The following is a 17217-nucleotide window of genomic DNA, read 5'->3' as shown; positions in this document are numbered from 1 at the left end:
TGTAAAAGAAGTCATTTCCTGTTGCCAGCAGGTGGCGCAAAGACTATAAATAAATATTGGCCTAAAGATGAGTTTGGGCCAGGACCCATATCAAACACATGAACTTTGGGCAGACCGGATATTGTATGTTTAAGTTAGTTTAAAACAAGTAATTTCCTGTCGCCAGCAGGTGGTGGTATGATTATAACAGAAATATTGGCCTTAAGATCTGTTGAGACCAGGAATCTTATCAAATATGTGAAGTTTAGGGCAGATCAGACATTTCATGTTTAAGTTAGTTTAAAATAAGACATTTCCTGTTGCCAGCAGGAGGCGCTATAATTATTATTGAATATTTGCCTTTAGATGTGTTCAGGCCAGGACTCTTATAAAACATGTGAAGTTTGGGGCAGATCGGACATTGCTTGCCCGAGTTACAAAAACTTCATGTTTCATAGTATTAATAGCATCCTTTGGCACACAGTAAGTGTTGCTAGCATGTTTGAGAATATATCTAGCATGATAAGCACACAATGGCATATTTTACTGTGTTGCTAATAGTGGATAAGTGTAAAACATGTTACTTCCTGTTTGCCATTAGGTGGCGTTATGACTTTAATCGAATACAGGCATGTTGATGTGTTCAGGACAGGACTCTTATCAAACTTGTTAAATTTGGGGCAGATTGGACACTGTATGCATGAATTACAGTACCTTCCTGTTTCACTGCATTAATATATGCTTTAGCATTTAGCTAAGTGTTGCTAGCATGTTTTAGTATGTTTCTAGTATGTTGCCAGTGTATTTAGCACTTCCCGACACTTTTTAATATGTTGCTAGGAGTCCATAACAGTGTTACACATGACACTACCTGTTGCCAGCAGGTGGCGCTATGATTAAAACCGAATACAGTCATGTGGATGTGTTCAGGACAGGACTCTTGTCAAACGTTTGAATTATTGGGCAGATCAGACATTGCTTGCCTGAGTAACAGCAACTTCCTTTTTCACTGCATTAGTAGCATGCTTTAGCACTTAGCTAAGTGTTGCTAGCATGTATTAGTATGTTTCTAGCATGTTGCCAGCCTATTTAACACTTGTTGCTTTTTATTATTTGGCAAGCAGTCCATAACAGTGTTACACATGACACTTAATGTTGCCAGCAGGTGGCACTATGACTATAACCTAATACGGGCATGTTGATGTGTTCAGGCCGGGACTCTTATAAAATGTGTGATGTTTGGGGCAGATTGGGCATTGTATGCATGATTTACAACAACTTCCTGTATGATAGTATTAATAGCATGCTTTAGCACTTAGTAAGTGTTGCTAGCATGTTTGAGAATTTCTCTAGCATGTTTAGCAAACAATGGCATATTTTACTGTGTTGCTAATAGTGCATACCAGTGTAAGAGATGTCACTTCCTGTTGCCAGCAGGTGGCACTATAACTATAACAAAATATGAGCATGTACATGTCTTCAGGCCAGGACTCTTATAAAACGTGTGAAGTTTGGGGCGGTTCGGACATTGTATGCCTGAGTTACAGCTACTTCCTGTTTCACTGCATTTGTACCATGCTTTAACACTGATCTAAGTGTTGCTAGCATGTTTTAGCATGCTTCTAGAATTTTGCCAGCCTATTTAACACTTGTTGATGCTTTTTATTTTTTGCAAGGAGTCCATAACAGTGTTAAACATGCCACTTCTTGTTGGCAGCAGGTGGCGCTATGACTATAACTGAATACTGGCGTGTTGATGTGTTCAGGACAGGACTCTTATCAAACTTTTTCAATTTGGGGCAGATTGGACACTGTTTGCCTGAATTACAGTAACTTCCTGTTTCAGTGCATTAATAGGATGCTTTAGCATTTAGCTAAATGTTGCTAGCATGTTGCCAGTGTATTTAGCATTTGCTGACACTTTTTAATATGTTCCTAGGAGTCCATAACAGTGTTTACCATGTCACTTCCTGTTACCAGCAGGTGGCGCTATGACTATAACTGAATTTGGTCATGGGTGTTGGTTCAGGACAGAACACCTATCACACATGTGAAGTTTGGGGCAGATCGAACATTGCTTGCCTGAGTTACAGTGACTTCCTGTTTCACGGCGAAACATCAAATTTTGTCAGGCCGCCAGGGACACACCCCTGGACGAAAACTCAAAATCTTCGCAATTTAACATCTCAAAGGTCTTATGGTGACCCTCACCAAATTTGAATTTGATAATCCGATTAAAACTGTAGGAGGAGTTTGTCAAAGTACGAGGCATGGAAATGGCAAAAACTGCACAAAAATTGTTCAGGAAATTTAAAATAACTTACTTCCTGTTGGGTTTTGGATTTTGTACCAAGAGACTTTTTTGATTTTCATGCATGTTCATGAAACGTAGCTCGAGGCGCACTCCGTTGAAATTTAACAGGTGGCGCTATCGAGCCATTTTGCCACACCCACTTCTGAAACCTATATCAGATGTAAATTTTCACCAGTTCTGATCTGTGTGTAAAGTTTCGTGAGTTTTGGAGCATGTTTAGGCCCTCAAAAATGCGATTCATTGCGGAGAAGAAGAAGAAGAAGAAATGGAGCAATTGCAAGAGGGTCCTCGCACCACCGGTGCTCGGGCCCTAATTACCCCTTAGGAGAACAAGAGGCCCCTGCGCCCATTGGCTCGGGTCACAATAATCCTTAGGGGATTAATAGGGCCCTGCGCCCATTAGCTCGGGCTCTAATTAAATGTTTTTTGACTTTACTGCCACCGAATCTCAAATCCACCATACCTTACGTGTCATGACACGAGAGGTGGAAGCAATGATGCAAGTGGCTCTTTATTGAGTTGAAGGAACACTGGTGGTGCAGGGACTAGGTGGTCAGCGTGCTGGTGAAGACAGGTGACGGTGGATCTCCAGACGAGACGAGACGAACATCACAGGACACCAAACAGGAACTTGAATCTGGAACAGGACTGGAATGATACACGACGACACAACCTGAGGACATCCAAACAACGATCTGACAAAGAGAGGAGAGTGCGGTGAGTCTATATAGCTGAGTGAATTGGCAGCAGCTGGTGCAGTGAATGAGATCAGCTGGCGTGCTGATCAGCCGGAACGAGCAGTCACGCCCACTCACACACTCATACACACACAGAACAACAATTACACGGGACACAAAGAACTCAGTGAATTCATGAACCGTGACAGTACCCCCTCTCCTAAGAACGCCTCCTGGTGTCCCTTACCTGTCGATTGTAATCATCAATAAGGGAGTGATCCAGGATGTCTCTAGCAGGAACCCAACTTCTCTCCTCTGGACCGTAACCTTCCCAGTCCACCAAGTACTGGAATCTGCGTCCCCTCCGCCTTGAGTCCAGAATACGATTAACCGAATATGTAGGTTCCCCATCTACGAGACGCGGCGGTGGGGGAACCGGGACAGGCGGATTAATATGGGAGTGAAACACAGGTTTTATTTTGGAAACATGGAAGGCGGAATGAATCCTCCTGTACACTGGAGGGAGTTTGAGGCAGACTGCCACCGGGCTAATGATCTTGGTGACAGTGAACAGGCCGATAAATTTGGGAGCAAGTTTATTAGAGACAGAACGGAGAGGAATGTTCTTGGTAGAAAGCCACACTTTTTGACCAACGACGTATACGGGAGGCCTAGACCGGTGGCGATTGGCTTTGGCCTTGGTGCGCGCTCCCGCTTGGAGTAGAGTCTCGCGGGCTCTAGTCCAAGTGCGATGACACCTCTGGACGAAGGCGTGAGCGGAGGGAACCGCGACTTCAGATTCCAGACTAGGAAAATTGGTGGCTGGTAACCTAGACTACACTCAAACGGAGATAGGCCCGTAGATGATACTGGTAACGAATTGTGGGCGTACTCCACCATTGACAGTTGTTGACTCCATGAGGAAGGATTCTTGGAGACCAGACATCGCAACGTTCTCTCCAAATCCTGGTTGGCTCTCTCAGTCTGGCCATTGCTCTTGGGATGAAACCCAGAGGACAAACTAACAGTCGCACCTAGTAATCTACAAAACTCTTGCCAAAATTTGGACACAAATTGAGGTCCTCTGTCGGAAACCACGTCTGTCGGGAGGCCATGTAACCGAAAGCTGAGGCGGTAATTTGGGAAAGGGAATGAAATGGACCGCCTTCGAGAACCGGTCCACCACGGTCAAAACTACCGTGTTCCCCTGAGAGGGTGGGAGGGCGGTGACAAAATCTAGAGCGATATGGGACCAGGGTCTCGAAGGGATCTGTAGCGGTTGAAGGAGCCCATCTGGGGGTCGATTGGAAGTCTTACCAGTGGCACAAACTGAGCAAGCCAAAACAAAACTGTGAACGTCGCGAGTCATACGTGGCCACCAAAATCGTTGCTTGACTAAAGATGTAGTGCGACTGACTCCTGGATGGCAAGCCACATTGGAACAATGCCCCCACAGAATAACGCTGGACCGTAATCCCTCAGGCACAAATAAACGGTTCGGTGGACAGTCGACCGGAGGCGTTACCCCTTGTAAGGCCGTCTTGACCTTCGATTCGACCTCCCATGAGAGTGTGGAGATAATTAGGGTCTCCGGAAAAATGCACTCGGGAGTAGACGTGCGATCGGAACGGTCAAAAATGCGTGATAATGAATCGGGCTTGATGTTCTTGGAGCCCGGGCGGTACGAGAGAGTAAAGTCAAAATGTCCGAAAAAAAGTGCCCACTGAGCCTGCCTGGAGTTCAATCTTTTAGCGGTTCTAATGTATTCCAGATTCTTATGATCGGTCCAAACGATAAAAGGTACCCCCGACCCTTCTAACCAGTGACGCCATTCTTCCAATGCTAACTTGACTGCCAACAACTCTCTGTTACCAATATCATAATTACGTTCGGCAGAGGACAAACGGTGAGACAAAAACGAGCACGGATGCATTCTGTCGTCTGTAGAAGAATGTTGGGATAGCACTGCACCTACCCCCACCTCTGACGCATCGACCTCCACCAGGAACTGACGTGATGGATCAGGGGTAATTAAGATGGGGGCTGAAACAAAGTGGCCCTTCAGTTTGGCAAACGCAGCCTCAGCTGCGTCTGACCACCTGAACGTAGTTCTGGGGGAGGTCAAGGCGGTCAGAGGCGAGGCTAGTTGGCTGAAATTGCGAATGAAACGCCGGTAGAAATTGGCGAACCCCAGAAACCTCTGTAGGGCCTTACAGGAATCTGGACTTGGCCAATCCACCACAGCCTTAACCCTCTGGAGTCGATTAACGCGTATACGCGTTTTGGGGTATTTTCTCCTGATAACCCCGAAAAGAACTTAAATTACACTTTCAGTTTTGATCGTACAGATAAGAGCAATACATCAATCGAATCTGTAAAGGGTCTACTTTTTTTTGTATACAGACATAATAACAACAAAACTTTGTGCACTTATAAAATAAAGATAACAAACAAGGAGTGCTGTCTGCAGCCTTTGTCTGCGCTGATCTTCAGATACAAATGCTTCATTAAAATGAACTGTAACTCAGTGAATACTCAACGAAGAGATATGAGAGAGATATCTATAGAAAGCCTGGAATGTCTACTTTTAAACTAAACAAGTGCTGCCGAAATTACTTTATTCTGTGTTAGAGTAATCCATATGAAAACAACGCAATGTCTGTTTTTCATATCTCCCTTCATTATCTTCTAATGCGACCACGCCCCCGCGCCGAGCGTGCTTTTGAGATTCAAATGTTTCACTGAAGCGCACGGCTTTTGAATACGCCCACACAACAGAAGACAACGCAGCGAGATTGTTCTTCAAGTTTTTTTATTTTACTGTTTGCTTCGCGATGAGAGGAATAAGACATAATTCACCCCAAAGAGATGTGATGTGGTTGAGGATTTGAGATTCGGATTTCCTCAGAAAAAAAGAATGAAGCACTTTATTCAGCAGAGATCATAAACATGAGTAAGTCTCTTTTTTTATATACTTGTACTAGTTTTCACATAACGTGTAAACATTTTACTAGTTAGACTTTTTCCAAAGACTTTTTCCAAACTATAATTCCTGACTAAATGTATAATCAAGTGAAATATTATGAAGTTTCAATAACAATATACACTACTATAGCATTCAAAAGCTTGATGTAAATAGTATAAATGTAACAATAAATGTAACTGTAACAAATGTAACAAACATTGCTGTTCTTTCAATTTATCCCCCCTAAAAAAACCTGAAAAAAATATTCTCAGCTCTATTCAACATTAATAATAATAATGCTAATAATAACAATACATTTTTTTTTTTTTTTTTTTTTTGTAGAAAATAAGATTGTTAAAAGGATTTCTGAAGGATTGTGTGTCTGGAGTAATGATGCAAAAAATTCATTTTGAAAGTCAGCTTTGATTGTTCCTAATAAACTGTTTAACTGCACTCACAAGTGAATATTAAATTATGTTGTGGGATAGTTAAATATATTCTAAATAAACTACAAACATAAAATTATATACATTTATTTTGTCCTCACATTCTTTCTTGTAACTCATTGCTCTCAGTGACACAGCTGACTGAATGGCTCATTATGCAGCTCATTATGCAGGTCTTTGTCTTCTCAGGTGTGAATTCATGATAGTTGAAGCCTACTCGCATATGACTTTTACCAACAAAAAGTGTCTTACAAAATTTTAAATCAATATATTGATTTAAATTTTCTGTAAGTGAGTAAACAAGATGATTTTCACATCATTTAGAAAAAAAAAATTCTAGGCTACAAGCTCCTGTTCTCAAAAGTCCCGGGAACCAATTTTCTGTATGTGTTTTATTGCCTTATTCAAGTGATTTAACATTTTTAGATACCACGCATAACATTTTTTTTCTCAAAAACACAATCATGTACATACATGCTGCTCACATATTATTATAGCCCAGTTTGTGCTGATTACAGTGAGATTAGACTTTAGCCATTTAGATATAAGAAACTGAAAAAAGCACAAATGTCAGGGCATGACAAAACTTCTCCAGGCCCCAAAAATACCCTTAGACTCCAGAGGGTTAACCTTCTCAGGATCCATACATATTCCTTCAGACGACACGATGTACCCTAAGAAAGGAACAGACTGTGCATGAAAAGCGCATTTCTCCGCCTTGACAAAAAGCCCATTCTCTAGCAGCCTCTGAAGTACTCGTCGAACGTGCTGCACGTGTTCCTGGAGAGAAGAAGAAAAAATCAATATGTCATCCAGGTAGACATATGAACTGATCGACCATATCTCGCAGCACGTCGTTGATGAGTGCCTGGAAGACTGCTGGGGAGTTGGACAAGCCGAAAGGCATGACCAAGTATTCAAAGTGCCCTCTGGGGGTGTTAAAAGCAGTCTTCCATTCATCTCCCTTCCTGATGCGGACCAAATGATAACCATTACGTAAGTCCAATTTAGTGAAGATCGACGCTCTCTGCAACCTCTCGAAGGCTGAAGACATCAACGGCAAAGGATAAGTATTATTTACTGTGATGCGTTTCAACCCCCGGTAGTCAATACAAGGTCGCAGGGATCCGTCCTTCTTCCCCACAAAAAAGAACCCCGCCCCCGCTGGAGAAGAGGAAGGATGAATGAACCTCGCTGCTAGAGAATCAGAAATATATTTCTCCATAGCCTCTCTTTCTGGAAGAGAAAGTGAATATAACTTGCCCTTAGGCAGAGACGTACCTGGCAATAACTCTATGGCACAGTCATAGGGACGATGCGGAGGGAGAGAAGCAGCTCGAGACTTACTGAACACTTCCTTCAGGTCCTGATACTCTGTAGGCACGTTTGACAAATCCACTGCTTTCTCCTGAAACGCAGAAACAGACGAACAGGCAGACACAAGACAGGACTCGTGACATTTACTGCTCCATTCCAACACTGATCCTTGCTGCCAGTCAATCCTAGGGTTGTGTTTGATGAGCCAGGGGTGCCCTAAAACAATGGGTGCGAGGGGGGAGTCCAGAATGTAGAATGAAGTAGTTTCGTGTGGTTGCCAGATACGATGAGTGTAATGGGTCCAGTGGTGAATGAAACGTTAGGTAGCGCTTGGCCATTAAGGGCGTGAACAGCAATGGTGCGGGTGAGAGGTAACAGGGGAACGTGAATCTTGTGTGCAAACGTATAGTCCATGAAGTTACCTTCGGCCCCGGAGTCCACAAGTGCCCGACAGTTGTGAGTGTTGGCTGACCACCTTAGTCTTACCGGGAGGAGTGTAGATGTTGATGAGGTCTTCTCAGCGGAGATCCCACCCGACAGTAGCCTCAGATTTACTGCCGGGCTCGCCCTTTTACAGGGCAGTCATATGCGAAATGTCCTGCAGTCCCACAATAAAGACAAAGGCCCTGGGATCTCCGCCTCTCCTTCTCCTCCCGGGAAAGCCGAGCTCGCCCGACCTGCATGGGCTCGTGATCGTAGACGGGGCTGACCGCATCCGCGCCGCTGGATCGCCTGGTCTCTGCTGCTCCAGAGAACTGAGCGGGTACCCTCAGTCGTTCGACTCGCGAGAGTCGGGAATCCACGCGAAGTGCCAGTTTAATCAACCCATTGAGTGTAGTAGGTAAATCCAGAGCGTAAATCTCTCTCAGGATGTGGTCAGCCAGCCCATGCAGGAACATATCCCAGTGCGCCTCCTCGTTCCACTGACACTTTGCCGCCAAAGTCCGGAACTCGATAGAGTAATCTGATACAGATCTTCCGCCCGGTCAAACACCCTTCACATTTCGGCGGCGAGTGTCTGGAAAGAGGCACAGCATGGGTCTTGGTTCTCCCACACCGACGTCCCCCATAGCGCTGCCCTCCCAGTCAGTAGCGTGAGATTAAATGCCACCTTGCTCTGTTCAGTGGCAAAGGTCCGGGGCTGCAGAGAAAAGTGCATCGAACAACGTGTAAGGAATGCTTTGCAATAGTTCGGCTCACCGTTGTATAACTCAGGGACCGGTAGGCGGGGCTCCGACTGGGAAACGCCCGGTGGTGGTACGGGAGGAACGGCCGGTGTGGGCAGCGCAGTGGGAGCTCGTAGATGTTGCATTTGCTGGGTGAGCTCGGACACCTGCACCACAAGAGCTTGAATAGCCCGACCCGACTCAGTCATGTTCCTCTCCTGGGCATCCATTCGTGAAATACTGGACCTGACGAATTCCTCCAGAGGAGAAGAGGATCCGCTCGCTGCTTCCATCGTTTGGTCAGATCTTTCTGTCATGACACGAGAGGTGGAAGCAATGATGCAAGTGGCTCTTTATTGAGTTTGAAGGAACACAAAGTGGTAATGGAGCTCGGGTGGACTGGTGGTGCAGGGACTAGGTGGTCAGCGTGCTGGTGAAGACAGGTGACGGTGGATCTCCAGACGAGACGAGACGAACATCACAGGACACCGAACAGGAACTTGAATCTGGAACAGGACTGGAACGATACACGACGACACAACCTGAGGACATCCAAACAACGATCTGACAAAGAGAGGAGAGTGCGGTGAGTCTATATAGCTGAGTGAATTGGCAGCAGCTGGTGCGGTGAATGAGATCAGCTGGCGTGCTGATCAGCCGGAACGAGCGGTCCTGCCCACTCTCACACTCATACACACACAGAACAACAATTACACAGGACACGAAGAACTCAGTGAATTCATGAACCGTGACAGTACGAACATCCGGAAGTGAACGAACATGGATATGCCCATTAATGGCAGTCAGTACGGGGCGTATGCGTAAACGTGACCACCACGTTACTGCGCATGCATTTTATAGGCATACCTTACATCACTTTGCGCATGCAAAGTGTAAGTACATACGTGACGTACATATGTGACGTCACCGCGCTACAGTCTGCAGCGAGGAGTACTTGAGTGAAGGTGATACACGTGAGAACGCAATGAAGCGCGTTCAAAATACATACAAGCAAACGTATAAAAGAATGACTTGCTGCGTTACATAAATATAGATTTGCTATTGTTATGAATATTAGAGAATGTTCTGTCCTATAAATCACATTTTTTTTTTTACATTTTATCGCAGATAATTTGTTTTTGACAAATTCACGTCATTAGACGTATAATTAAGATACTATAAAGATCTTAAGCCAAGTTTAAAAATAGTTTTATGTTATTTATTGCTATATTAATGTAACCATCTATGACTGAACCGAGCCAAGTCATTGCCAGAAGTGGCCCGAACTCTATACAGCCAGACTCGGGTCTGTTACGGTGAACAGGAATAGGGCCAGTGCTTTACAGGCGCATTACAAACACATGCGCGAGAGCGAGCTGCGGGCCACACTCGGCCTGGATAAAACTCGCCGATGCCGATTCTGAGCCGAGGGCCAGCCGAGTTTGGGCGATTACTACATGCTGTCTGGGATTGGGACTGGTCACACTCATAATTTCTGTTCCCATCACTTCTAAAATGAAGGCATTCCAATAATCGTGTTTTAAGAATGTATTTGTTCAACATTATGAAATAACACCATAAAGACGTTACAAGAACGTTCTTATGAGAACATCAGTCAAGTAAAAATAACACCATACAGACGTTTACAAGAACTTTGTTATGAGAACGTTTTCGCTCAACATTAGAACATCAGTCAGTTAACAATAACATCATATAGACGTTACAAGAACGTTGTTATGAGAACGTTTTCACTCAACATTAGAACGTCAGTCAATTAAAAATAACATCATAAAGACGTTACAAGAACTTTGTTATGAGAACGTTTTCGCTCAACATTATGAGAACATCAGTCAATTAAAAATAACATCATAAAGACGTTACAAGAACGTTGTTATGAGAACATTTTCACTCAACATTATGAGAACATCAGTCAATTAAAAATAACATCATAAAGACGTCACAAGAACGTTGTTATGAGAATGTTTTCCCTCAACGTTACGACAATGTATTTTAACTATGAAAACATTATAAGACTGTTCCAGAAACATGATTATGTCAGTTCCTGATTATGTCAGGAACGTTTTTTCGAATATTAACATAACTTTTACATAACGTTAGTGAAAGTTATTGGAACATTCCCTGTTAGCTGGGGTCATACGATGCAATTTCAATGTTTCTTTTCTCTTTGGAGTGTTACAAGCTCTTGGTGCATAAAGAAGATCTGTAAAGCTGGAAAGACTAAAGTCTCAAATCCAAAGAGATATTCTTTATAAAAGTTAAGAGTCAACCACGCCTACCTAAAACGGCTCATTCTAACACGCCCCCACATGTCTAGGTAACGATGTGGGAAGATTTGGATAACACCGCACAACAAAGGAATACAGAAAAAAGTTTTGCACAGATTAAAGTGCAAAAGAATTATAAAGACCAATAGGTATCACTTTATAATAAGACCTCATTAGTTAAAGGTGCTGTATGTAGGATTGACACTGAGTGGTTGAACTAGGTATTGTAGTCCAAATTCAAAATATTGGAGAGGGCTTTTTCACCCGGCCCCTCCTCCTCAGACTTGACGCACACGCAGGTTGCCAGATTGACGGCACAAACAGGAATGAGTGCACTTGACAATGAATGCAATGAAGTACGCTGTGTTTTCCACCAACTGGCAACCCAGGGTTCCGAAATACAATTGGGTAAACTGGCGGGTTTCACAAACCAAAACAAAGCTTGACATTCCGGCCTGGAATGTACATTTTCAAAGGAGAAAAACTGATGGTAGGATTGTTTTTCAGATAAACAAGTATGTTAACTTGGCATGTTTCTTAAATATCTGCAAACATATGATGGTATTTTAATGCTTTAGTTGAGTCAAAATCTTAAATACGGCACCTTTAACCTTAGTTAATGCATTAACATTCACGATGAGCAATAGCTACATTTGCTACAGAAGTTATTAATCTTAGTCTTAGTTCATGTTAGCTCATTAAAAAAACACACTTGCAACTTTTGATTTTATCGACGTGTTATTAAATATTGGAATATCTAAGATTAATGAATATTCTGAAGATTTTTTCATTGGCAGTTTATGTTAACTAATGAATTAACTAATGTTAACCAATGAAGCCCTGATGTAAAGTGTGACTGAACAATCAAGAATCAAAACACTTTCAAACAATACCTAGGGCATGTTATAGTCCAGATTAAAATGTAAAAAGTTTGAAAATAAATAGCCTATTAAGTCTAAATATTTAAGTATTTGGTGCTGTGATGAATATTTAAATTATTTAAACACGTTTCACAAACAGAAAGTAGTGCAGCTGCTTTGTTTATGGGGTTTCTGGGGTAACGGCTGCATTTCTGCAGTTTAGCGCCATCTGCTGAGTGAAAGTGCGCTTTAATCCAGAGCATCTCTCATGCTCTGCCACCTGCTTCTCATGGGTGCTCGTTTACTTCAGAGGACACACAAGTCTTTTATCCAGCATACAGCGATGTTGTGCACTTTGACCAGTTGATGGGAAAAGTATTTTTAAAATGCATTTAAAATTCTGAATAATTTGAAATATATAATTATTCACGGTATTTAGAATTGCCCACGATAACAATATTGTGCATATTTATTACCGTGATATATCGCATTACCGAATACCGCCACATGTCTAATGTACGTTTACATATTTAAAGGATTTGTCACTGATGATTCAAACGCGAGTTTTGAGCAGTGTAGAGTAGCGCTTGTTTGTCATTTCTCCGATCACAAATGCAGAGATGGTTTTATGTTTACGCGGTGCGATGCAACAAAACGCATAAAAAGACAGTATAGGTCAGCAGTTCTCAATTCCAGTCATCACGGCCCCCTGATCTGCACATTTTGTATGTTTCTCTTATCGCTTCAGACGTTTGTTCTATTCAAACGTAAGTGCCCTGCGAAGTGGACATCACAGGATATTCCGCCATGATTCCAGGTCGAAGCTAACGTATTTGTACCATTCAAAGTGCACTGAAGTGTGCGAGATGTGAATTTCAGTTGTATTTATTTACAGAGGTATATGATTTCACACTTGTCCATGTGTGAAGACGTTGTGCAGCGCAAATCCAAGACTGAATGTAAGGGGCGTTACATTTCCATCAGGCGCTTGAGGTATTTGTCCAGTCCCAACGCACTGGATAGCCGACCAATCACAGAACACCTCGCTTTTCAGAACGATGAGCTTTGTAAAAATCGACGCGTTTTAGAAAGGCAGGGCATAGAGGAGAAACAATAATGTACAATATGTGGAAAATAATGTGTTTTTTAAAACTTAAACCGCATAAACCCTTTTCATTACACCAAATACACAAAATAATGTTCTTTTTAGAAACAGCATATGACCCCTTTAATTCTGAATTTGGGTACGGCAGAGGCATGTTACAGGTTATAATATAATCCAAAAATCATGGCAACAAATTATTTTTTAAGCAGTTGAAATGACTTTCACAGTCATTTGATCAAACTTAACTCATATTTAACCATTACTTGTCATTGTAGTCTTAGGCTACTTTTTTCAATGAATTTTAATGAATATACAAATTAATAAAATGAATATTATTATTATTTTATTATTACATATTGTTCATTCATTTATATTTAACACCGTGGGCTACACTCCAGGGGGTGCTGCAGTAACTGCTGTTCCATTTGCAGAATTACCAGATTTGCGTCCTCCCGTCCTCGGGAGTTCGCACTTCCAAGTTTAACTTGGGAACTCCGAACTATACCGAGGACGCAAGTCCGAACTTTGATTCTTGGTATTGAGAAATGCGCAGTCTCTGAATTGGGACACAGTTGTCCGTTTAAAACTTCTGTAACGGGAACGATTTTTTATACAGAAAAGTGATTGGACCTATTTACCAGAAAACCGCATGCATGTTGGTAGACATGGCGGATATACGAAAACGTCCCTGTGTGAGTTCCACTGAGAATAACCTAAAAGATAATATTTCCCGAGAAGGCGGCACTGGCACATCTGCATTATTTAAGTTATTTGCTGCAGCTTTCTATGGGCTCTCTTCTTTCCTTATTGTTGTCGTTAACAAGAGTGTTCTCACTAATTACAGGTAATCGCATTAATATCACCATATTCATTTATGTTTTATGTCAGCTTATTCATACAATAGTGCTTTCATTACCAGTGTTGAGTATGGTGACACTCAATAGATCTGACACCTTAAACTTTTATAGTTTGTCTTTTTACTCTTATTGACCTTTGCTATGACTTAAAGTGTTCAAATAGCTCTCAGCACCATGTACAAACACGTAAATAGGTGTTAGCTACTTCTAATGTAATCTCTCGTATTATCTTTTAAACAGATATGTTAGTTGCATATGAAGACATTCATACGTTGAATTAATTATTATTATTATTAATAATAATAATCATTTTGTATAAATGGGCGCTATGTACGTAAGATTAATATGTTTATTATTTTACGCACTTATAAACTGTGTTTCCCCTCAGATTCCCGTCCTCTTTAGCAGTGGGAATTGGACAAGTAAGAAAGTTATTATTTTATACATACATGTATATGTATATATATATATATATATATATATATATATATATATATATATATATATATATATATATATATATATATATATATATATATATATATTTATTTATATATATATATACATATACTAGTTCTGTGAGTCTTAACTGTGAATCTCACGACTCCTAGACCATTAAGATTTTTTTTTGCATGGACATTTTCGTAGATACGTAATATTATTAGCAAAAATGAGGTCCTAATTTAGTTTTTTTTTATTTTGGGGAGAATATATATCCGCTTATATATCCACTATATATATAGGCCTATAGCCAGTTTCCATATAAAAATGATGATTAAATATTGATCTGAGTTGAAATTATTTAATTATTTTGAAACTTCTTTTGAGGTAGTTCATTAAAACAAAGCTTTACTGGTTTGTAGTTTTTCTGAGCAAAATTCTTTTTTAAATATATATATATATATATATATATATATATTTTTTTAATAAAAGTTTTATTGGTTTTTTGTTTTTATTTGGAGTGTATATATATATGTGTGTGTGTGTGTTTGTGTGTAGTGTGTATATATATATATATATATATGTGCTGTGTGTGTGTGTGTGTGTATATATATATATATATATATATATATATATTAGGGCTGTGCAAAAAATCGATTGGATTTTCATGCGCATCTCATCAGTAAAGACGCTCCTGTAATTAGTAGTATATCTCCAGCACGTGCGTTAAGATCAGGGTTGCCAGGTTTTCACAGCAAATCCTGCCCAGTTGCTTCTCAAAACTAGTCCAAAACTAGCCCAATCGCGTTTCCAGGAGGTTCCCCTATAAAAAATTGCATCGCAAGGTTAAAATATATGTTTTTTGGCAGGGTTGCCTGGGTAAAATTCGCATTTTAGGGGCTAAATATCACGTTATTGGTACTGGGGTCGCTTCAACCCGCGGACATGAAAAACAACCGCAGACTTGGCAACACTGGTTCAGGTGGAGCGGCCTTTACTACACAGAGCCGTAGTCCACCGACAAGCTACACAAAATCGCTTTCAAAATCGACAAAGAATTGCCTGCGATTTTAAAATCTATTTTGTGTAGATTGTCAGTGAATTACGGCTCTGTGTAGTAAATGCCAACTAGTGTTGCCAAGTCTGTGGTTGTTTTTCATGTTCGCGGGTTGAAGTGACCCCAATACCAATAACATAATATTTAGCCCCTAAAATGTGAATATTACCAAGGGAACCCTGCCAAAAACGTGTATTTTTATCACCCGGAACGAAACGCGATTGGACTAGTTTTGAGAAGAAATTGGGCAGGTTTTGTTTTGACAACCTGGCAATCCTGATCTGAACGCACGTGCTGGAGATATACTACTAATCACAGGAGCGCCTTTACTGAGGAGATGCACATGAAAATCGCATTCGATTTTTTTGCACAGCCCTAATATATATATAGGTTTCATGAGCATTAGTTTATTGGCTTGCTCGATATTCATCTAAAAAGAATGATAGCTTTCAGGTTCAGGACATAGCTTTCACAAACCCTTAGATTTATTAGCATTTAGACCTATGGGTTTGGAGGAAATAATGTCAATGCCCATTATTATTGACTAGAGGCTGGGGGGTGGGGGGGGCATTTATGCAACATTTATGCAAATCCTGAAAGTCTGTTAAGCAGGAGTGGCTATAATATTAACAGCCCAGTTGTTTGGTGTTTCAGTCTTTATGATTATGACGGCATACAAAAAGCATGGCAAGACTTCATCAGTAAGGAAGAATAGTGGGCGAAAATAGAAAGTGAATGATAATGACTGTTGAACACTAAGAAGGACTGTCCAAACAATACAGAACTGCTGCAGCAAGGTGACAGCAAACCTCAGTATTCACTTTGAAAACCCTGTTTCTTCAGAAACCGACAATAGAGAACTCCACAAAGCCAAAATTCATGAAAAACTGCTAAAACTGTAATCACAGACCTCAATGTGAAACAAAATGATGCCATTTTCATAAAACTTATTTGTAGCACAAAGATGAACTTCAACATATGCCCTAGCCAGCTCAATCCCTTGATATTCAAATTGAATATTATCAAACCACTGTGGGCAGTTTTGGAGAGAAAAGTAAGAAGCAGATGCTCTCCTCCAACATCTAAGAAGTAACTGGCAGATGTTCTGTGGACAACATTCCACTGTAAGCTATTCAAAATTTGTATGAATATATGCTAAGAAGGTTGGAAGCTGTATTAAATGCAGATGGTGGTAAACACTTTATTTCTTATTTTCCAGGTGTTCACTTTATTTTGTCCATCCCCTTAAAATACAGAATGCATGTTTGGAGGTTTAAAGGCTGTGGCATCAAGCAATTTTCTTAATTAAACAGATATTTGAAATACTGTACATTTAGCTCTAGGATTCCAGCAGCTGATGAAGGATCTTTATGTTGTTTTCAGATGTTTGCAACGGTTGTTTGTGCTGCAAGGAGCAAAATCATTACATGTTGTAGATTTCCCAGATTTTGATAAGCATGTACATCATAAGGTAGGTACAGCCTGTGCACACTCAAGGCTGAACTATGCTTCAGTTTTCATGTAAATGCACTAAGTTCAGTATTCTCAATATTTACTCCGTAGGTATGGCCACTCCCTTTAATATATGTGGGAAATCAGTTAAAAGGGTCTGTTTGGAACAAAACAACTAAAGTATGTAATATGCTGATTTGATTTTTTATTTTTATTTATTTATTTTGTAAACTTTAATACATGGTTTGTTTTTATATAATGAATGTACAATAATATAACATGCTGTATGAACTCTT

General features: G+C 40.9%; 1 long non-coding RNA gene across 1 annotated transcript; it reads left to right on the top strand.

The window, feature by feature from the left end:
* Nucleotides 1–13573: 13573 nt before the first annotated feature.
* Nucleotides 13574–16968, top strand: LOC109098664. Its single transcript, XR_006159500.1, has 3 exons — nucleotides 13574–13958; nucleotides 14360–14393; nucleotides 16853–16968. It is a non-coding gene; the product is annotated as an uncharacterized LOC109098664 (long non-coding RNA).
* Nucleotides 16969–17217: the final 249 nt, after the last annotated feature.

This window comes from Cyprinus carpio, unplaced genomic scaffold (genome assembly GCF_018340385.1).
Source record: "Cyprinus carpio isolate SPL01 unplaced genomic scaffold, ASM1834038v1 S000006576, whole genome shotgun sequence".
Classification (NCBI taxonomy): Eukaryota; Metazoa; Chordata; class Actinopteri; order Cypriniformes; family Cyprinidae; genus Cyprinus; species Cyprinus carpio.
This window is presented reverse-complemented; position numbering and strand designations above follow the sequence as displayed.